This window comes from Mauremys mutica, chromosome 24 (assembly GCF_020497125.1).
Source record: "Mauremys mutica isolate MM-2020 ecotype Southern chromosome 24, ASM2049712v1, whole genome shotgun sequence".
NCBI classification, from domain to species: Eukaryota; Metazoa; Chordata; order Testudines; family Geoemydidae; genus Mauremys; species Mauremys mutica.
The window spans coordinates 10,752,352-10,776,061 of NC_059095.1; positions in this window are offsets into that span (position 1 = coordinate 10,752,352).

The following is a 23,710-nucleotide window of genomic DNA, read 5'->3' on the forward strand; positions in this document are numbered from 1 at the left end:
TGACTCTCCTTCCCTACAGTCCCAAGCTCTCCCAGCTGCAACCACAGCAGGCTGCCTCGCTGGCAGGACAGAGGGCTTGGCTTCCTGTTGTGTCCCATGCAATTCTCAGGGTGTGTGGACCAGACCGTCCACGCCAACAGCAGCTCAGCTGGGACACGCTGGGTCCGACCCTGCCTTCAGCAGTTAGTAAAGACGAGGCTTTGACTGCAGAGATGCTGGGTTGAGACCAATGCTAAATAACAAGCAAGCTGGTCAGATGCTCCGTGATGTAGTGCAGGCTGGAGTCCCTTCCGTGGTCACCAGGCGAGGGCTTAGGCGCCGCTGTGCCATGACACTAGACAGCTCAGGGTGGTAGCTCCAAAGGCGAAGAGCATCACAGGGTTGGTGTGTGTCCAGCAGCTCAATACAGACTCTCTGTTAGAGTCAATATAGCCCAGTCCTGGCTCCTCTTTGCCACCCTTTGGTCTGCTTGGACTTTGGGGCAGGGACTGTCTGCACAGGGGGGAGACAGTGTGGCCTGGTGGATGGGGCACTGGAACAGGACTCAGGAAACCTGGCTTCTGCTCTTTGCTCTGGCACTAGCCTGCTGGGTAACCTTGGGCCAGTCTCTCGGGCCCAGATCAATGGGAGTTTGGTGCCTAAATACCGTTCAGCATCTGGACCTGAGCTGTGCCTCCACCTCCCCGCTTGACAGATGGGGATAACCGAGTGCTTTTCAAAAGAGGGCGGGATCAAGGTTTGCGGCTAGGAGAGCGGGGGATTAGCATGAGGTCAGTGGAGACCTGCAGGATTTACTGCGACCAACAGCAACCGTCTGCAGGGCCCGTAGAGCCAGCACCTTTCCCCGGTGCGCAAAATGCTTTAAAAACAAATCTTAGCAGGAAAAGTTCAATGCACCAAACTGACACGAAGGGGGCGGGCGGTGTTTTCCTTTCCTCGATTTCACAGCGTGTTCCAGCTGCTGTGGGGGGAGCTGTTTCTGCCTCCAAGCTTCTCCAGCCGGGAGCTATTTGCTGACTGGGAAGGGGCCGGGGGGGCGGGTTGTTCTGAGCACGGTATGTTACTCTGTCCCCTCCCCACCCCTAGCAGCGTCAGCAGAGGATCAGAGCCCCTGGAGTAAACAGAACAGGCAGCTGGAGCGCAGGACCAGCGGGAGGCCAGGGAAACCCGACAGCCCCCCACTGTCCCATTCTGCCTGCCAAGAACCAGTAGCTGCGTGAGTGCCCAGCCCGCACATGGGTCACTGGGGGCCAGAGAAGGGGGCGGATTCACTATTGATTCTTTAATCATGTACCTGCCCTACCCGCCCCGGGAGCTGACACATTCTTGGATGCCATCGCCGGGCCCGGGGCAGGCTGGGAGAAGGGGCGAGGAGGGGGTGACCGTGGGGTTGACTCTGGGACAAATATTTTTCTGCTGGCTCTCTCCTCCCATCTGTTTATGTCACAGCTGCAGCAAGGTCCTTGTGCCCCGTTGTTTTCCCCCCGGCTGTTGCCTTATGGGGCACAGGATCTCCACTCCCGGGGCACAGGGTCCCCCCCCCCACCCTGCAGGCAGCCCCTGACCCAGATTGCCTCAGCTATTCCTTTGTGATCACGGACCCCTCCAATATCAAGCCCCAGCTGCTATATTAGCCCGCTCGTTAGCACAGGAAGGGGTGGGGCTTTTTAGTGCTTAGGGTCCTGCGGGTTTGATGATGAAGCTCCCAGGTTCAGTGTGTGTAGCTGGGGTATGTTACATGCACCCCGAACTGGAGCCCTGCCTGTGCCCCTGCATAAAGGGGCACAGGGGTGGCTCTCTGCTGCATGGCCAAGGAGCAGGACAAACGGGGCTGTGTCTCTGCAAAGGAGAGCATGTGGAGCAGGACTGCAGCCCGCCCCATCCATCCTGCCAGAGAGCAGCATCCCACAGCACCCAAGGAGTTGGGCCAGCCAATGGCTTGACATGGCAGAGGGGCATTGCTGGCACATGATGGCATATATCGCGTTGGTAGATGTGCAGGTGAACGAGCCCCTGATGGCGTGGCTGATGTGATTAGGTCCTATGATGGTGTCCCCTGAATAGATATGTGGACAGAGTTGGCAATGGGCTTTGTTGCAAGGATAGGTTCCTGGGTTGGTGTTTTTGTTGTGTGGTGTGTGGTTGCTGGTGAGTATTTGCTTCAGGCTGGGGGGCTGTCTGTAAGCGAGGACTGGCCCGTCTCCCAAGATCTGGGAGAGTGAGGGATCGTCCTTCAGGATAGGTCGTAGATCCTTGATGATGCGCTGGAGAGGTTTTAGTTGGGGGCTGAAGGTGATGGCTAGTGGCGTTCTGTTACTTTCTTTGTTGGGCCTGTCCTGTAGTAGGTGACTTCTGGGTACTCTTCTGGCTCTGTCAATCTGTTCCTTCACTCCAGCAGGTGGGTATTGGAGTTGTAAGAACGCTTGACAGAGATCTTGTAGGTGTTTGTCTCTGTCTGAGGGGTTGGAGCAAATGCGGTTGTATCTTAGAGCTTGGCTGTAGACAGTGGATCGTGTGATGTGGTCTGGATGAAAGCCCACGTTTCCCTACTTCTCTAAGGAGAACGTCCTGTGGGGCTGTCACGTGGCTCACGGAAAGCCAGATCCTGGTGAGGTGCTGAGCACTCGCCCAGCCCCTGCTGTCACTAGGAATGCGAGGGGAGGTAGCCCAGAGCAGCCAGGCGATTCCATACCCCCGCATCAGAGAGTTGAGCCTCTCTGGGGTGAGCATGGTCTAAGCAGAAGCCAGCACTGTCCCCTGGCTCCGCGTGAGCTTTGCCTCTCACCTTAGCTGACCCTGGCACCGGGCTGCTCACCAGCCCTAGACAGGAGCATTTACCAGGTTATCCGAAGGGGAACCCTCCCCCCAGCTGAGCCAATCGCCTTGCTGAGCTCCCAGCGGGAGGTGGCCTCTCTCTCCCAGGTGTCTCTGCCTGCCCCCAACACACCCACCTGCCCTCTGAACTGTGTCTTGCAGCTGCTGGATCATGAAGACGCTGGTCAGGGCTCCACAGTGAAGGTCGAGTTGTATTTAAATCAAGGATCTGAGGGTCTGTATCTAGGCACTTAGGCCCAGGGGGCTCCTAGGTGCGAGGGGAATACAAATAACGAATAACGTTATTAATTAATTAGTAACATTCAGCCCTGCCAGCACGTTCCAGCTGAGGATCACAAAGTGCTTTACAAACACGAATGGATTTCCTCTCACATTAGTAGCAGTATTGTGTTTTGGGGGTGCCAAACGGCCGACCGAGAACTGGGCCCCATGGCGCCAGGCGCTGCACAGACAGTCAGTCCCTGCCCCAGGGAGCTTCTGATCACAACAGACTCTATCCACTGAGTTGGGGGGTGGGGACAGGACAAAAGGCATGTTAATGTGGTGTGATTTCTGGGAGGGGATTGACTGAAGGAAGGGACGGGAGACATAGACAGGAGGGGGTTGGACAGGGAGGGAAGGAAGGAGGGGAGCATGGAGGGTAGGTGTGGAGTGAGGCTGAAGGGAAGAGACTGAAGGAGGGGGTAGGAGATGAGTGGCTATGTGGGGGGACTGTAGCCGATTCTCATGAGATGCTGTGAACGATGCCAGGAGGAGCCCGGGGACAGGGCAGCAGGTCCCATCCCGCACTTCAGGCACTGGGTCAGGTTCTGCTCTCAGATCCCCCAGGGCAGCTCCGCTGACCTCCGTGTAAACAGGAGCAGAACCCGGGCCTGGCCCGCTCTGTGGAGTCCCTGTGGGTGACACACTCCATCGCTGGGGGTTCAGCCGCTTGTTGCTCAGACGTGCTGCCCGCTGGCTGAGGAGGAGCATTACGGCTGCTCCAACAGGCTCTCCCCACCAGATGAAGAACCTGATTCTGATCCGGAACCTGGCTGAGAACCAGTGTCACATCAGTGCAGCTCCACTGACTTAACTGGAGTTACTCCTGATTTACACCAGACCAGAATGAGGAGGTGGCTTGCTCCTAGGGCCAGATAAGGGGCTTGATTCTGAGCCTCCCCCACTCTGGTGTAAATAAGTAACTACACTGACAGCGGAAGGGTTACTCCTGACTTCCACTGGAGTAACTGTGGGGAGAATCTAGCCCATTGACTTTAAAACTGATTTATCATCCGCCTGAAGGGGTGGGCTCCAGCGTGGTAGATCCCAGACCATGGTAAGGAAGGTGGTGGCCTCCTCTCCTGCAGTAATCCGATGCTCTAGTGCTCTGGCTGGCCTCCAGGAACCTGACCCAGACAGTAAATCAGCCCTGTGGAGGTGGGAGGCATATGCTCTTGTTAAGTAAATCATTTGTCACTTTCCCACTGTCTTTACAAAAAGCTACCCTAGGTACAGATTCCAAAAAGGCTGAGGTGCTTGGATTAGGGGCTGCAGATGGCTCCCATCCCTGAGTCAAAGGGAGCTCAGATGGGGGCTCCCTGTCTTCTAAGATTCATGAAGTCACAGATTTTTAAGGCCAGAGTGGACCAATCAAGTCTGATCTCCTGCGTCACCCCAGCCAGAGAGTGGACGGAGGCCTCAGCTGGAGAACTGTGTCTGATCTCTCGGAAAGATTCGGACAAATGAGAGTGAGTCCAGAGGAGAGCAACAAAATTAGTAACTTAGAAAAAACTTTATCAATGAGTAAAGGAGTAAAAAAGCCTCTGGGTATGTTTAGTCTTGAGAAAAGCAGACCGAGGGAGGACCCAGTAACAATCTTCAGATATGTTAGGGGCTGGTATAGAGAGGACAGTGGTCAATGCTTGTCCATGTCAGCATAATTTAGGACAAGAAGCAATGGGCTTAAGCTGCAGCAAGGGCCATTTAGGTTAGGTCTAGGTTTACTTGGTCCTGGACATAATGTTTTCTCAAGGTCACTTCCAACCCGACACTTCCATGGTTATGACGCGTCTCTACAAGGCAAGCGGCACTGCTGAGCCCAATAACTCGTGGCTGAGTTCAGTGGATCTTTCGGTAAAACGGCCCGGGAGAGATTCTCACAGGTATCTGGGCACTACGGATGCAGATAGGGATCTGCTGGAGCTGTCAGAGGTTCCGAGGTGCCGAACGCTCCTAGAAATCGGTAGGCGTTCGGCACTGAGGATTTTTTGAAAAAAGCTGGTAGGTGCCTATATTTAGCAACCTAAATTCCTTTGCACACCCAGCCCCCAGGCTCAGTTTAAAGGCGAAATTCTGCATTTGATGTTTCCGGCCGTTGCGGCCCAAATATTCAAACGTGGTCACGGATTGGGGGGAGTGGGGGCTTCAGTGACTGGGGAGCCCAGCTTGAGGGGAGCCTGACTTTCAGAGATCAAGGGGGGGCTGTGGCTGCTCAGTACCCTGGTGTGCCTCAGGTTGGTCAGCCAAAAAAATGGACAAACCTAAAATCAGTGGGAGCTGCCTGTTCCAAGGCAGGCTGTTAGCGTGAGTGTGAGATATATATAATAGCAACACGTAGCTTTTATCTAGCTCTTTCCATCAATTGATCGCAAAGCGCTTTACCTAGGAGGGCAATATCATTAGCCCCATTTTACAGATGGGTAAACTGAGGCACAGAGGTGCAGTGTCTTGCCCAAGGGCACCCATCCAGGCCAGAACCAGGAACAGAACACAGGTCTTCTGATTCCCAGGCCAAGACTCTAGTGCTCTATCCACTAGGCCACACTGCCTCCCTCAGGGGAGAGGACGGATTATGTGCAATCTCTCAGGGCTGTTATGACATCCCACTTAGGGGTATCATGGAAACAGAGCATGGGATTGCTGGAGAACCACTTTGAGAAATGTTTGAGGCAAGGGTTGTTTTTTGGAGGGCACGTTCTACATGGCTCACACTTTTGTAGGGTTCAGGGTAGCTAAGAAACGGAGGATGGCTTGGATAGTTGTCAGTGTCTGTGCAAACAGCATTGCTGAGTCTCAGGCTATTTGGTACTTCTCTTAAAGCCCCAGCTCCTGGAATCCTGTGATCACATGAGAATCTCAGCTTTCATTTAAAAAACAATTAAGCTTCTAGACTTAGAATCTATGACCAAGTTTTCCAAAGTGACTAGGGTCCAGCTCATCAAATGTATTTAGGCACCCAGCTCCCAACTGGAGTTAGGCACCTAAATACCTTTGGGCAACTCAATATAGGTCCCCAGTTTGAGACCTTAAAGGGACTTGACTTTCAGAAAGTGCCGAGCACCAGCCTGCTGAAAATCTGCACCCTTTGAGATGTGAGAGAGACAAGGTGGGCGAGATAATATCCTTTCCACCAACAGAAGTTGGTCTAATAAGACACAAAAATGCTTTCGAGCTACTCTGAGCTCTTCTCCAGGGTTGGGAAAGATACTCAGTGTCACAGCTAAATACAAGATAGGGCTCCCAAACCAGGAGGTTGCACACCAGTCCGCCCTAGACTGATTTAACCTGTTCCTTTTTTCCCCCCTGGCTGGGATGATTTAGTTGGGGATTGGTCCTGCTTTGAGCAGGGGTTGGACTAGATACCTCCTGAGGTCCCTTCCGACCCTGAGAGTCTATGATTCTAAGGTGGAACAGATTGTTAAGCGTAGGAGTTAACGCAGCTGTTCCACCTTGTAGTTACCTGTGACACTGACTACCTTTGCCAAACCTGAAAGCTTGTCTCTGTCCCTTCCACCCACAGAAGTGGGTCCACTCAAAGATATTACCTCACCTGCCTTGTCTCTCTCTCATCCTGGGATCAACACGACTCCAGCAACCCGTTACGATGTCTCAAGTTGGACACTCAAGGCTCGATGCTCAGACTGGCCCCCAAAATCTTTAGTCAGTTGTGAAACTCTTCGCCTACGAATCTCTGAACAGAGACCCTGGAAAACAACATTTATGGGGAAAAAAATGTTGTTTGTGTTACTGTTATTTGGGTCAATGTTTCATTTTTCAACAGTTCGTTTTACGAATATTTTCACTGAAAAAATCAGATGAAATTAAAACGTTCCTCTCTTCTGAATTGTGAGGCACAGCCGGACCGTCCCATGACCAGCTCTGAGAACCACCTGTGGCTTGGCTTTAACATTCTTCAGCCTTTTTAAGGTTCAAGATTGTGTTTTGCTCCATTTTCAGGGTGAATTTAATGCTGTTAAAGGGCACCAGACTGACAGATCTAGTATTATTGGTTGGCTCGCAGTAGTGCCGAGAGGGCCCCATTGTGCTGGACGCACAGAGTGGTCCCTGCCCTCAATGAGTTTACAGTCTAAGTAGGAAGGCGAAGGATGGGAGGCATCCCTATTGTATAGGGGGAAACTGAGGCACAAAGCGACTAAGGCTATGTCTGCGCTAGGGACCTAGCAGCAGCACAGTGGTACCAAAGCAGCTGCACCGCTGTAAGAGCTCTCGTGTAGCCGCTCTATGCCTAAGTGACTTGCCCAAGCTCCCAAAGGGAGTCTGTAGCACATCAAGCTTTCCCCTGCTCCTTCCCAGGCGTCAACCTCCCATGTGTCCTATGTAGGCAGGGGATGGATGGGGAAATTGTCACTTAGCCTCCCATCTGAGGGTGTCAGCTAGGCTGCCAGTCCGTGGCGGTGAGCTCACAAGTGTCTGATGCGTAACTACTTCTGCAGCTGCCGCCTGAAGTAAAACAAGTGAAGGCCTCACCCTAGTGAATGAACCTCAGAGCCGGGGCAGCACCCCTCAGCCTGACGTTGCATCTTTAAAAGTGCAAAGTGACACAGGCACTGTTGCTAAGCCCGTGCATTCAAAAATCACCAGTCAGCCCCTCAAAAGTCACGACTGGTTTAGACAGAAGAAACCGGGGGGTTCTTTTCTTTGCCTTTCAGGGTCACCTTGTCAAGCATTTTGCTGCAACGTGGCAGCCTAGAATCTAGTTTAAAGGAGCCAAGCTGAGCGTCTTGCCTAGTGTCAGGATTCCCGGGGCTCGGGCTTTACGGAAAACACCAGCTAGCCCGAGCCCCAGTGGTAACAGCGTGCGAGCGAGGGTGACCAGATGTCCCAGTTTTATAGGGACAGCCCTGATTTTTGAGTATTTTTCTTATATAGGCTCCTGTTCCCCCCCACCCCCTGTCCTGATTTTTCATACTTGCTGTCCGGTCACCCTAGTGCGAGCTGAGAACACTGCCAAGCATGGACCGGGTGGTTGTCACCACACGGAAAGCCACAATTTTCAGCTGCCCAGCCACTTGCGGGGTACAATCCGTATCTCCCCAGTGCAAAAGCACAGGCCCCCCCCCCGCTGCTTGACCTAAAGGAGACTCTACATTAGCGGTGTGGGGACTATGACATGCAGCTGAGCAGCCCTGGTTCGGTCCAGCAACAAGCTGGCTAGTGTGCGTGTTGCTGAGGGTGAGCATCGTCGCTGGCCAGAGGCCTGGCTCCACGGTTGGGCGTAGGGTTGTGTAGCTCTGCTGTTGACGGGCTGGGAGCAGCTGATGTGCATCGGCTGTCACATCAACTGTCCAACCCGCAGACAGCGCTGCCCTTCAGCTGCCTGGCCCTGTGCATTGTAGTGGGTTAGTTCTGAGCGCGAGCCCTGGGGAACCCCAGCTCCCGGACCTCCCCTTTCATACGCTGCGTCCATCACCTCTTTTTCTTTCTTTCTTTCTTTCTTTCTTTCCACTCCAGCAGAAATCAGTGAATAGATCGCGATAGCCATCCAACCTGGTTTGTGATCTAGCTAATCCGTCCCATTCAGAGCCCCCCTACCCCACTCCCGGAGACTCTGGCAGTTTATTCCTGCCCAGACAAAAGCCCCCTGAGAAGACCAACTGCTCCACAGCGGGGCCTCGTTGCTCAGCCGCCTCCTGCATCACTAGATTTGTAGCCCTGCCATGCAGTGGGAGCCACAGAAAGGAGCTCCCGCGCCCCCGCCCTTCCTTGTAAACGAGAGCCGAGAGGAAAAATACAGGAATTTTGTTCTGGTTTGAATGCCTGCCCTATTGCCTGGCTGCCTGCCGAGGCAGCAGTGCGCTGCAGAGGCAGGAGAAGAGATGGCAGCAGTGGGACAGCCCTGCTCCGTGGTGTCATTGTGCCGAAGTCTGCACTCACTGACCTACACACACGTGTCTCACACACGCATGCCCGCATACGTACATCCACCATTACACAGCTCCATCCATGCAAAGCCCTCCGCAGAAATCAATCGACTTGCAAACATGGTACCACCCGATGGGGGCTTGGGCAATGATGCACATAACTCTGCGTGCAAACGTGTACACAACCATGCCCGGACAATGATTGCACATGCATATTCATGTACCGGCACTGTGTGCACATGCACCCCCTCTCCCCATATGCACAGCAACACATGTATGCATGTACACCCCTGTGCATTAATCCATGCATCTGCCCACACCATCCAGACGGATGGGTATGTGCACAGGAAGGCATGTAAACGCCAGTCTACCTGTTCACGCATGGACAACTATCACACCCGCACTCCTGCATGCACATACGTACCCGTCATGCGCTAACATTACACACATCTGGACACACATGCCCTTATCCACAGTGGCATGTCCACATGCATGCAAGCACCTATGCGTCAATGTTGCATTAATGTTACATACTCCTCTGCTCGCACATACAGGCATATTCACACACACATACAGACACACACACAAATGGGCATAAATAAATATGGCTGCACACATGGTACATACGGATGGCTATGTGTACAGTGATGCACATACATGCATAAACATACCCAAATACATGCATGGACGAATATCCCATGCACAGCTGCATGCACCCACCTGCAGACTACTGCACACCCACACCTGCATGCTCACATAAATATCACTGCCCACTACTGGTGGTGGGTCTGCCCTTGGAATAGAGCTGGGGAGAAGACCCCGTTTGGCTCTGCTCCAGACCCTGGACAGAGCCGCGTCTATGTGGACCACCTCCCTCCCTGCTGCCTTGCCCTTTCCCTCACAGGCTCCTGCTCCGTGGGTGGAGAACACTAGGAGGCTACATGGCTGCGGCTGTCCGTGCCAGCCTGCGCACTGGGTTCAGCTCTCTGGGCCCGCTGCTGCAGGTCAGAGCAATCCGGCGCATTCCAGGCCTTGGAAACAAGACCAGGCAGCCCCTGCTCGGCGCTGGAGGAAGAGACCCGTGACGGCTCTGGGAGGAAATGCACCAGCAGCCTAGAAACAGCCAGGAGCCAACGGCAAGCAGCTGAGAGGCAGAAAGCGAAAGAGAAGTGAAACCGCGATGCACACTTCCTCAGGGGCTGGTTGGCCTCAGCCCCACCGTCACCATGGGGAAAGCACACCTGGGGTACGTGGAACAGGCACAACGTCAACAGTGTGACCTCCCCCACTGCTGCCACCAACGTGCCTCAGCCCCATTCTGGAGGCCACTTCTAAGGGTCAACAGGGAGTTAGTCTCTATGGCCCATCCACAGCCTCTCTGCCGAGGTTCCCGCTGGCCGTGCCACCTTTTGGTTGTGTCCCAGGCCCTGGCTACCTGCTTGATATGTTTCCAGAGGTGGCAGCACTGATATTTGTATCAGAAAGGGGGGGAGTCTTCAGCCAGCAAGTGCAGGAACTGCTCGCAGGGCCGAGTCCGCAGCCTGAGCCCCGCTGGTGCGGCAGCAGCGTTAGGGAATCAGGCGTGGGACTGCCAGCCTGGTGGGGCTGTGGATGTGGCAGCCTGCGGCTCAGCGCCTGATGCTGAATCACACCCACACACTACAGTGGTGCCAGAACACTGAGCACGCTACAGTCGTTCTGCAGGGAGAGGGAGAACCAGCTGCGAGGGGCTCAGGGCCGATGTAGGCAGGTGTTGGCGCTTGCATGTCTGGGAGCTGCTCAGCGAAGGTGCAGCCATGCTGGCGGGTCCTTCGTGCCATCGCTTTAACAATAGTTGCATGGTGTGGGCAGAAGAAAAAAAAATCCTTTTGGGGTCTCCTGTCTCTAGCCGAAAGAAGCAACGTCTAGCTTAGTCCCTGCCCTCTTCTTTTCTTTGACAGATCACCTTTGATCGGGGAAGTCTCTGTGATACTATCAGTGGAGGAGAAAAGGTAGAACAGGGGGAGGAAAGGGGGGTTCCAAATACCCGTCCCAGCTCATCCATACAAGTAATGGAGGGTCGTGTCCTCATCCCACTTTTATGGGGTGTGTTTTGGGAACCCCAGCCAAGTTCAGGGCCCTGTTGGGCTGGGCACTGCATCCAGGCATGGTAAGAGACAGGCTCGGCCCTGGAAAACCTACCGTTTAAGTAGGCAAGACTTCCAAAGGGTGGGCGGGGTGTCACGGAGTCCCCGGGCGCTGCTCTGGAACTGCTCCCTACGAAGCCAGGCAGGACTCTGGTGGAGTCTCCTCTCTGTGAGCAGACTGTCTTCAGGGCAAGAAACTCACACGGCTTCACCTTCCTGGGTCTCTCCTTGGAGCATTCAGCATCCTCTGCCCCTCCGTGCGCTTCCCACAGCGAGTCCGCCCAGGCGGAGTCCTGGCCTGGGGAAGCCACAGGGTCCTGCCCCCCCACTTTGCAGTCAGACGTGACTCTCAGCCAGCCAGTAACACAGAGGTTTGTAAGATGACAGGAACATGGGCTAACACAGAGCTTGTAGGTACAGAGAACAGGACCCCTCGGCCGGGTCCATTTTGGGGGGCAGTGAGTCAGACACTCACATCTGCACTTCACTCCTCGTCCCCAGCCAGCCCCAAACTGAAACTCTCCAGCTCCTCCTTTCTGGCCTTTGTCTCTTTCCCGGGCCAGGAGGTCACCTGATCTCTCTGTTCTCCAGCACCTTTAGCATCCCCTTGCAGGGGGGAAGGGTCCGGGCCGTTAGTTGCCAGGAGACAGAGTGTCGGCCATTTATGTGCACTGGCCTTTATCCCACCACCTAGAGATTTAAGAAATGCACAGGGGAAACTGAGGCACCCCTACAGTATTCAGAGGAAACATTAAGAACAGTCCCACTTTGTCGCAAGGGGGAACAGAGGCGGGCAATGATTTACTCAAGGTCACAGCTGAGCAGCTCTTCTGTGTGCCAGCACAGGGCTCTAACCACTTGGCCATGCGCCCATGGAATTCAGCCTGAGGTGGCTCAGACCCTCATGCTGGCTTTTTGGTTCTGGGTCAGCCCCTGACAGCTGCTCTGCTCAGCAGTGCTCCTGGCTGGTAGTGCCTCGCTGCATGGGGGGGATCACCTGCTGCCCTCCTAGTGAGCAGGGTACGCCCTGCAGCCTGAGATCTGGTCGGCCTTATGCTGCATGGCGACACCCATCCGTGCATTCCCGCTGGCGGGGCTGGAGCTCCCTTTGCCCCGCAGTTAATTGTGTCCCTTCCTGCTTTTAAAAACCACAGTAAAGCTTCTGACTTGCAAGGGTTTTTAGGTCAGCCGCATAGAATGGGTCGGGGCCACCCGCCGGGTGTCCCTTGACCGGGAGTAACCAAAGCAGGATGTGCCCTGGTGTTCTCACCAGCGGCGCAGCTCCCGGCCAAGCTCCCGCGAGGGAGGAATTATGGTCCAGTGGGCCGGAGGCGATTAGATAGCGTCGTGCAGCCACTCTGCAGCCAAGCTAGAAGTGCAGTGAACCCAGGCCAAGCAAGCAGCTCAGGGCAAACTCTGCGGCCGTGTGTCTTTGAGAATTGTGATTATAGTGGATCGTCACGCTAGCACCCACTGGGCGCTAGGTACTTTCCAGACACCCGGAGTCTAGTCTCACAGGCTATGGTAAGAGAGGTCCCAAGGGTCCTGACCCATTTCTCTTTCCCAGGGACAACCAGGTCCGCCAGCAGCCCAAACTGCCCGGCACCCAAGGCCCAGAGTCACAGACGTCTTGAGGTGCCCAACTCCCCTTACTTTGGATGGGAGTCAGGCGCCGATGCACCGTTACTTGTGAGTCTGGGCCCGAATGGGCAGTGGCTCCGGGGAGCCCCCGAAGCAGAGGTGGGCCCAGATCCCAACCCCCACTTCCGAGCTGGGTCTGAATGGCACGGCTGGCCCCTTCTCTCGCCTGAGCCCCCTTGGGCTGGCAGCGGGGGAGGGGGAAAGGGGGCGTTTAAACACGGGGGCTGGGCTCCGTCTCTAGCCAAAGCTGGAGCTGCTCCTCTGGAGGCTACCTGTCACCCCTCTAAGCTTCTGGGGATTGGGAGGAATGGGGCCTGCACCCACATGGTCCTCGGCCTACCTCCCTGGCCCAGGGCTGTATTCAACCCCCGACCCAGGCGGCCTTGGGATAGCCAGGCCCAGCTCTGCCTGTGTCTATCATGTCACTTGGTAAAGTGCTTTGGGGCCGCTTGCTTTCCTAGGGGCTTAATCCCAACCCCCTCTTCCAGCCACAGTGGAGCAGGACTTGAGGAGCCCACTAAGGAGACCCCGCAACCCGCCAGGCTTCTCCGTGACTCACTGCACTGCAGGGATTTGGGGAGGGGGTTGCCAGTGGCTCTGCAGCTCCGTGGATCCAGCAGCATCCCCCCACCCCACCCCGATGCAGGGCAGAAATGTTCTGGGGGCTACTCCAAGCCTGAGATGGGAGTGGCAACCCTAGAGTGGAGCGGGCCTTCCCCCCCCCCAAAGACCCTCCTGGCCACGTGGCACCTGAAATTCAGCATGCTGCTTTGCCAAAGGGAGATTCCCCCCACCCCCGGCCCCGGTCCCAGCATGGAGCTCAAGCCAGAGCCCTTTGCCACCCCCATGGTGGTCCTGGTGCCTGGGAACCACCCTGGGTCACGCCTTTCCCCGCCCCGCTGGGAAGCGGCACTGTTTATGGATCATGCTAGAGCTACTCAGCTGCCCGGCCCAGCCACTCTAACTCCTGCTGTTCGCTGATGTGTAATTACCAGCTCAGGCGCCCTACATAAAGTCTTGCTCAATCTCTTTTGCACGTTGGGTTGCTGACACGCCGCGCTGCTGACACCCGAAGGGGTGGGGTGAAATGGGCAAATCCAGGGTTGCTTACATAGTTCCAGGGTGCCTCGGTGCAGGACGCTGAGCGTCACAGCGACAGTGAAGACAGCCCTGAGGCTCCTCTGCTCGAGAATCACAGGCCTCTATCATGTAACTGAAGGCAAATCTCCATTCGCAATACAGGGCTTATGACTCACAGTTGAGCAGTTCTGATTCTAGGCCTGGGCACCACTAGTCCACTACTGCAAGATGAGTGGGTGTAATTGTAAATAAAACACAATGGCTATGTAAGAGGCAGCAGAGGCTAGTGGCTAGAGCAACTGACGGGATACCAGAAGAGCTTTGCCTATTTTGATTGCAAGCATCTTGGGGCAGGGACTATGTTGGTACAGTGCCTGGCACAACAGGGTGCCAATCTTGGTTGGGGCCTCCAGGTGTTACTGTAATACATATCACACTAACGTTGCTTAGTCTAAAGAAGGCTGGGGACTTCTTGTGTATTCACAAGTTTTATTACCCAAAAGAAAATGCAAAAGATTCACAGATGCCACAGCCGGAAGGGACAATGGTGATCATCTAGTCTGACCTCCTGTATCACACCGGCCAAAGAACTTCCCAAAAATAACTCCTCGAGCAGATCTTTTCGAAAAAACATCCAGGCTTGATTTAAAAATTGTCAGTGATGGAGAATCCACTGTGACCCTGGGTAAGTTGTTCCAGTGGTTAATTACTCTCGCTGTTAAAAATGTGCGCCTCATTTCCGGTCTGAATTTCTCTAGCTTCACTTTCAGCCACTGGATGGTGGTAGACGTTTCTCCGCCAGACTGAAGTGCCCATTATCAAATATTTGTTCCCCTTGTAGCTATTTATAGACTTTATTCAAGTCACCCCTTAACTTTCTCTTTTTAAGCTAAATAGATCGAGCTCCTTGAGTCTATCACTGTAAGACTGTGGTTTTCGGACTTTGGGTTGCGGACTGCAAGGCACTGGGTCGCCTTGCTCAGCACCCAGGGAGCCTGGCGGCCGGCCAGTAAAAACTAGTAGTCCCTACCTGTTCTGACACCGCGCTGCGCCCTGGAAGCAGCCAGCAGCGGGTCTGGTTCCTAAGCAGGGGGGCCACAGGGCTCCACGTGCTGCCCCCATCTTAAGCACCAGCTTCATGCTCCCATTGGCCAGGAACCAGCCAATGGGAGCTGGGGGGGCGGTGCCTGCGGGCAAGAGCAGCGTGGAGCCGCTTGCGTGCCTCCACCTAGAAGCCGGCCCTGCTGCTGGCTGCTTTTGGGGTGCAGTGCGGTCAGCGGTGCCAGGACAGGCCTGCCTCTGCACCCTGGCTGTGCTGCTGACCGGGAGCTGCCGGAGGTAACCCTGTGCCCCAACTCCGCACCCCCATCCTCTACCCCAAACCTGGACCCCCCCTCCTACACCCCAAACCCTTCATCCCTGGCCCCACCCCAGAGCCTGCACCCCAGCCCAGAGCCCTGACCCCCCCACACCACAACCCCCTGCCCCAGCCCAGAGCCCCCTCCGACACCCTGTACCCCTCATTCCTGGCCCCACCCCAACCCTCTGCCCCATCCCCGAGCCCCATCCCGCACCCCAAACCCCTCATCCCCAGCCCCGTTGTGTTGCAGGCATCAACAATTTTCTTCAACTGGAACACCAGAAAAAAAAATTGAAAACCAATGCTGTAAGGCACGTCTTTAATCGTTCTCCTGGCTCTTCGCTGAGCCCGCTCCCATTTATCAACTAGCTAGGAGCCCCGGTGTGTTAAAGCTGTACAACCCTAGACCAAGACAAGATTCAGACCCCGGAGGATGTCGTTTGGATACCAAACCCAGTACACTTACCAAAGGTTGCTAAGGGACAGTGCCTCCTAGCACATTATTCACAACCCCCCGAAGCTGGCCCGGGCAAAGAAATGAATAGTTAAAGACAGTGGTTCCCGAGCTGTAGCCTTTTGCTGTTGGCCTGAAGGGCTAATCCCATGGTGCTGGCTTTTCCTCGTTGTTTCCAGCTGCTACCCTACGTTAACGAGGGCTTAGAATACACCAGATTCCTTCCATCATGTTGCTCTTCCATATAAACAGTGGTTTCCATAGGGCTGTTACGTCACTAGGTCTGCCCCCAAAATGCCAATTGTTCTTCTGCTGGGAATTTCGAACCATTTTTGAGATTTGTTTCCCCAAAAAACTTTCCTTTTTCAGGTGAAAAAAATGAAAAACAAAAAATGGATGGTTGGCTTATGTTTTTTTTCTGACCCTTTCCCTCCTCGATTTCCAGTGGTGAAAGGGGGGGGGGGGGAGCTGAAGGGGGAGGTTGCCAAAAGCCCGGGTTTTGGAAAGGAAACGTTTCACTTAAAAAAATTTCAAACCAAACCAAATCGTCAGGGCACTTTTTCACTGAAAAATGTTGCTGCTGGGCCATTTTTGGACCAGCTGTACATGTGGTCTTGGTAAGAGAGGAAGTGCCCACAGGCTGATCGCTCTGTTCGGTGATGGCCTACGCTGTGGAAACGTTTGAGAGCCCCAAGCTAAGAATATCCTCTATGTCACACCACCCACGTACCCAACAAACACATGCCTCTGATCTGGTACTAAAGAAATTAGCGGTTTTGCCCTCCTCACCCTCTCTGGCCCCTGACATCTTTCCCCACGTTCTAGCGCCTTCCCACACCCCGCAGCCCCAACTATCTCCCTTCCGCTGTGGTGCTCAGAATCCAAAATCCATACTCGGCACGGAGGACCTAAGCAGCAAGATCTGACCGTTGCTAAGAGTGGGTTCAATCTGTTGCTAATTTTGATACAACCAGAGCGGGGGCCCAGGACTCAAAATTCAGGCCCAGATGGGTTCTAAACATTCCTAGCAGGAAGGAGTGCTTGGATCAGCTCCATCGTAAGGTGCAATCCCAAAGGGAAAGCGAGAACAGTGACCCCAAGTTTGTAAATCAGACCCACAACTGGGGAAGCGAGACGCAAAGGCTGCTCGTCCGGGGTCCGAAACACGGGCCTCTCGCACTAGAGCTACAGGACAGCTCCAGTTTAGGATTGCCAACTTCCTAACCGCACAAAACCGAACACCCTTGCCTGCCCCACCCCTTCCCCGAAGCCCGGCTCCTTCTCCAAGTTTGAGGGGCTTGGAGTGCAGGAGGGGGCTCAAGTCTGGGACAGGGGTTTGGGGTGGGGGGGTGCAGGGTGCAGGCTCCAGGAGGGAATTTGGGTGCAGGAGGGGACACCAGGCTGGGACGGGGGTTAGAGTGTGGCGGGGTGCAGGGTCCGGGCTCTGGGAGAGAGTTTGGGTGCGGGAGGGGACACCAGGATAGGACAGGGGGTTGGAGTGGGGGGCGGTTCAGGGTGCAGGCTCTGGGAGAGAGTTTGGGTGTGGGAGGGGACACCAGGCTGGGGCAGGGGGTTGGTGTGTGGGGGGGTGCGGGGTGCGGGCTCTGGGAGGGAGTTTGGGTGCGGGAGGGGACACCAGACTGGGACGGGGGTTGGCATGTGGGGGGGTGCAGGCTCTGGGAGGGAGTTTGGGTGCGGGAGGGGACACCAGACTGGGGCAGGGGGTGGGCGTGCAGGAGAGGATTTGGGGTGCAGGATGCACCTAGTGGCTGCAGGGACCTGGTGGCTGCTTCTGGGAGCTGCCCAGCGCCGGGGCAGGCAGGGAGCCTATCTTAGCCCGGGTCCCTGCTGCACTGCCGACTGGACTTTTAACGCCCGCTCAGCCGTGCTGACCGGAGCCACCAGGGTCCCTTTCCGGCTGGGTGTTCCGGCCAAAAACCGGAGATCTGGCAACCCCGCTCCAGCTGTCAGCAGTAATAGGACTCTTATCCTGCCTATGGGCTTAGCCACTGGAGAACAACATCACACACGCTCGTACCCACAAGCCAGGCCACGGCCAGAGAGCGTTATTTCACAAGCAAGGTTTGAGTTCATGTTCCCATTCTTTTAACAAGAGCAAGAGGGTGTAAATCTCACTTGAGGGAGCCCAGAGCCAGTTTCAGAGGCACGGTGCATCTGAGGGTATATGTGCAGGGTGTAATTACAGCACATGTAGACATGCCCCGGCTGGCTTTGCTCTAGCTGGCTCACACACCGATAGCACCGAAGCTGCAGATTTGAGGACTCCAGTAACTCAGGCAGAGGTTACGAGTCTGTTACAGGAGTGGGTGGGCGAGGTTCTGTGGCCTGCAATCATAGGTGCTGACTCCGTGGGTGCTCCGGGGCTGGAGCACCCACGGGGAAAAATTAGCGGGTGCCTAGCACCCACCAGCAGCCAAGCTCCTCCCCGCTCCTCCTCCCCCGAGTGTGCTGTGTCCCCACTTCTCCCCCTCCCTCCCAGCACGTCCCACCACCTAACAGCTGTTTGGCGGCACTTTGGATTTTCCGGGAGGAGAGGGAACGCAGCACGCTCAGGGAAGGAGGTGGGGCAGGGACGGGGACTTTGGAGAAGGGGGCGGAATGGGGGCGGGGTGAGGGCAGTGCAGGGGCACCAAGGGTCCTTTCCCCAACCCGAGCAACATGGCTGGGGCCAGGGCCGCGTCTCTCTGCTTCCCCGCCGCCAGTGAGTGCGGGGAAAGGATCGCCCCCTGCACTCACCGGCCGCGGGAAGCGAAGCGCCGTGGCTGGGAGCTGGCGGAGTAGAGCAGGTTGGGGCCGGGTTGCTCCGCTTCCCGCCACAGCCAATGAGTGCGGGGTTGCTGGGGGAAGAGGTGGAATGGGGGTGGGCCGGGGGCGGAGCGGTGGGGAAGGGTACGAGGCAGGGCGGAGGGAGTTGTTTGGGGCCCCACACCCCCTTATGGATGGCCCTGCCCCTTGCAGGGGGGGCCAGGCCGGCCAAGGGATAGGGCTGGTCGCTGGGGCTGGTGCTGCCGCATATGCAGCACGCAGCTGCGTAGGGCACCATGAAATTTGGGGCAGTTTGGTGCCCTACGCAGCTGTGTGCGCCTACGGACGGCCCTGGCTGAAGCTCTTGGGCTTTGGCTTCGTCCCCGGGCAGTGGGGCTCAGGATTCGGCCCTGGGCCCCAGCGAGTCTAATGCCAGCCCTGGCGACCCCATTAAAACGGGTTCCCAGCCCACAGTTTGAGAACCGCTGGACTAGATCATCATGGTAGTTCCTTAGAGTCTGGGAGTCTTATTAGACTTCGGCAAGGGTTAGCCGCCCGAGTAAGGACCCACAATGCGCTTTCACAGCCCGTGAAGTGTGGTGGCTCCACTGCTATTGGTAACCTGAGCTAGTTTAAAGCTAGCTTGGGTCTGCTCTGTCCACACATGCTGCAACCACACCCCACGATTGCAGCATAGACCGACCTGGGCGTGTGCAGTAAGTAATGCCTGAAAAACTAATTTAGGCCCCATGATGCTGAGTCAGCCACTCAGAAAATGTAGTAAGTGTCCTCTAAAAGAGTTACATTTTTCTCAGTTCTGATTGGCTGAAACACTGGCTGACACGGTTTTGAAGACTATTCCAAAGGGGCATTTGGTACGTTTAAATCAATGTGGGAGCCCGTCATTGTGGGGGATGGGGTCATTAACAGATGTTGGGGAGTCAGTCCATCTCTCACTGCCCATAGTGCTGAATGGAAGGGCAATCCTGGCTACAGGGGAGGGGCATCCCAGTAGCTAAAAAGTCTATAACGGCGTATTTAAATGCGTTGAGAGCAAGAGATTAAAACTGATTAAATAAATCCGCTGCAGTGCGAATGGCATAAACTCACAAAACTGCCCTAGAGCAAAAGGGATAATTTTGGAGGGAGACAAGCACACATTTTTGTTTCAGAGCAGCAGCCGTGTGATTCCATCAAAAATTTTCACGTGCCTGTTCCTAGCGGCAGTTGCCTTTGCGCTAGTAATGCAACCTGTTGTCTTTGCACTCGTAATGTGGTGTTTATGAGAAGCAGCCAAACGATAGGAGAGAATGGGTGGTTTTCTAGTCAGTGAGAAAAAATTATCTCCAGGCGGGTGGGAACTGAGGCAGGAGCCATTTAAATCAGGGTCGCCCAGAGGATTCAGGGGGGATGGGGTCTTCGGTGGTGGGGGGCCCCCGCCGCTGAATTGCCGCCGAAGACCCGGCACTTCGGCAGTGGATCCCGGGGCGGAAGGACCCCCCCCCCGCTGCGGGTCTTCGGGGCACTTCAGCGGTGGGTCCCGGAACGAAAGGACCCCCCACCACCGAATTGCTGCCAAAGACCCCGAGTGAAGGACCCCGCTCCAGGGGCCCTGAAAAACTCTCATGGGGGCCCCTGTGGGGCCCGGGGCAAATTGCCCCACTTGCCCCCCCCTCTGGACAGCCCTGATTTAAATTGCTAGTCTCTGCCTTGGGCTGGTGGAAGTCTGTGACATGCTTTACTTTGGGATCAGAGTGGAGGGAAGGCCATGAACAGACGTCTAGAAGTTCCTCCCACACCTTGAAATATTGTGATGGATACAAATATGGGTGAGAAATAACCAGGGCAGCCAGATTTGGGGAAAGTGTTGAACTGGGTCATTGAGAAGGTGCATGTAGATGGGGAACGGTCTGTGTTGCATGTGCTGCACCTTTACATATTTACGAGACCTGTGTAGTGTCCATGTTGGTCTCAGAGCTGTTGCCTCACACAGGAGATGCACACACCCTGCTCTCACCTGGAGATTTGACTCCTGTGCCTCTGTAAACTAAACAAACAGACAGACACCAAAGGGCCAGTTTCCCCATGACCTCAGTGTTGTTTACACTGGTGCAAAGTGGGTGTGAAATGTGATTTGCTAGCACTTTGCACACACCTTGCACTGCTGACTGCTAGGTAAAGTGAGAACCAGTCCAGCTACCCCTTTGCTCTTTCAGTGAAGACAAACTGAAGTCAGATGGCACTTAAAATAACAGAGCAAAACACTTCATGAGGCCAGCAACACAAACAGCCTCACCAATCAGCCAATGATTAGTGGTTCTGATGATGTCATGCTCCGCTCTTGTGGTTAATTGGCTGGGTGTGTTGTCACTCTTTATCCTGCAGTATGAGCAGTGGGGGTATCCGGTTTTAGCCTGCTCCTGTAGTTGAAGTCATCCAGCTTAGTGGAGCAGCTGTGTGCTTTCCAGGCCACCTCCTCCCATATCAGCATCGCCTCAGGAGCAGGCAGATGGGAAGCGTAGTCATGCAAAACCTTGGCTAACTTGGGAATCTGAAGAAATACGGGAAGAGATTTTGGGAAGGTTGGAAGTGGCTGCTAGCGAAATTCAGACTGGAAATAAGGGTACATTTTTAACAGTGAAATTGATTAACCCTTGGAACAACCGACTGAGGGTCACGGTGGATGCTCTGTCACTGACAATTTTGAAATCAAGCCTGGATGTTCTTAAAAGATCTGCCCTAGGAATGATTTGGGGGCAGTTCACTGGGCTGTGTTGTACAGGAGGTCATACTAGATCGGGGTCGGCAACCTTTCAGAAGTGCTGTGCTGAGTCTTCATTTATTCACTCTGATTTAAGGTTTCGCATGGCGGTCATACATTTTAACGTTTTTAGAAGGTCTCTTTCTATAAGTCTATAATATATAACTAAACTATTGTTGTATGTAAAGTAAATAAGGTTTTTAAAATGTTTAAGAAGCTTCATTTCAAATTAAATTAAAATGCAGAGCCCCCCAGACCGGTGGCCAGCACCTGGGCAGTGTGAGTGCCACTGAAAATCAGCTCGCGTGCCGCCTTCGGCATGCATGCCATAGTTTGCCTATCTCTGTACTAGATTATCACAATGGTCCCTTCTAGTGTTGGAATCTATGAAATACCACTCCAATTTAGTTTAGTAGCTGTTCTCATACACACGCACGCACGTGCACATGCACCAGCTACCATCATGTTGCACCCAATTGAAGAGAAAAATTTCTTCCTGACCCCTGTTGGTGATCAACATAGGCTCTGAAGCATGAGTGTGACTTTTATCCTAGCTAGTTTGAAAGCAAGCGTTGTTATTCTTATTGCTACCCAGTCAAAATCCAATCTGAATAAGCTATGTGTCTCAATAAGTATCTTGTGGCATAGAGTTCCACAGGTTGGTTGCATTTTGCAAAAAAGAAACTGCAGTTCCTTTTATCAGTTCTAAATGTGCCCCTGTTTCTCTGCACACTATATAGCCCCCTCCCGTCTGTGTGACCATCACAATCAGCAGCTGAGCTGTAAACCCACACAGACTTATACCCACACACTCAAAGCTGTCCTGGGTCCTTTCATGTCTTATGCCTGCTAAGATACCGGTAAACAAATCCCATGTTTCAAAGCTGGAGACAATCACCCCAGAGCTCAAGAAGGAATTTGCTCCCAAGCTGCTATCTACAGCAATTAGCCAAGTCGAGTGTGTCAGTGGGAGCCTTGCTGGAGGCAGAATGCCAGACTAGCAGGAATCAATGCTGGGATCTGATATGGTAAACCCTATGCCCCCTGAGACTCTGCGCCTTGCAAAATAAAACCAGAGCCAACTTGCTGATAAAGGGATACAAGGAAAAATTATAATAAGGAACAAATACATGTTCGGTACGTGCCATTGCTCTTGAAATGGGTGGTGCACACATGCATAAAAAGGGTGCAAAGACAATAGCGTTATTTTTTTGCGGGGGGCGGGGGGAAGATTAGTGTTGCAAAGTCTTCTAGCTTTCTTAAGAGGCCTAGGAAAGTGGTTGTACTGGCTTCAAAACAACCACCAAGCAGCAAAGTGCCGACAACAGGAAAGGCCTGTGCAGAAGTGATCCTGTGTGTTCGCCGTGCTGGAGGGGGTGTTAACAGTTGGCGTCCCGTGCTGTATAATCGTATCAGAGGTGCACGGTGGGAGGACGCAGGGAAAGGGAAATTCTTTGCAGCCCTGGCTTGTGGGGGTGTTTCTGGAGTAGCGTGTATGTAAGGAAGGGGGGGTTAGTTGGGGGATTTAGGGGTGGGCTGTCCCTGATCACGGTGCATCTTGTGGGATGGGGCTTGGGAAGCAGTGGGGGGCTGTGCATTGCTGGGGTGTTGATGGGAAAAGGAAGGCAAGAAAAAAATCAGGGTCTCAAGCTGCAGGGTGGCTCTGGGGAGGTGTTTGTGTCATGCTGTAGTGTCAAAGCAGCACGGAGGAAGGGGGGAGGAAATGGGGGTGTCTCTGCAGCTGTGAGTTGTGGGGGAGGGGCTCTGCAAAGCAGGGATGAGCATTGACTTCTTACTGTAAAGGCCCAAGGAGTCTATGCGTGTCCTTGTAGCTGTGTGTGTGTGTGTGTAATACTGGGGGAACAGGCCGGGTTCTGTCCCTGTAATTGGGGGGTTGGTGTAATACCAGGGCAACAGAGAGGGGTCAGTTGGTCCCTGTGGCTGAGGATGTTGCAATGCGGTGGGGGGGGGGGTCGGTCCCTGTGGCTGGGGGTGGTGCAAGGCCAGGGGAATGGGTGGGGGTCGGTCCCTGGGGCTGGTGCAATGCCTGGGGGGGGGGGCGTGTCCGACCATGGAGCTGGGGGAAGTGCAAGGCCAGGGGAGGGTGAGGGTCCGTCCCTGGAGCTGGGGGCGGTGCAATGCCGGGGGAATGGGTGGGGGTCAGTCCCTGGGGCTGGTGCAATGCCAGGGGGGGTCGGTCCCTGTGGCTGGGGGTGGTGCAATGCCGGGGGGGGGGTCAGTCCCTGTGGCTGGGGGTGTGTGTGCAATGCCAGGGGAATGGAGGGGGGTCGGTCCCTGGGGATATTGCAGTGTTGGGGGGGTGTCGGTCCCTGGAGCTGGGAGCGGTGCAATGCCGGGGGAATGTGGGGGTCGGTCCCTGGGGCTGGTGCAAGGCTGGGGTGTGTGTGTGTGCAATGCCGGGGGGGTCGGTCCCTGTGGCTGGGGGGGGGGTGTCGGTCCCTGGGGCTGGTGCAATACCGAGGGGAGGGGTCGGTCCCTGTGGCTGGCGGTGGTGCAAAGCCAGGGGAATGAGGGGGTCGGTCC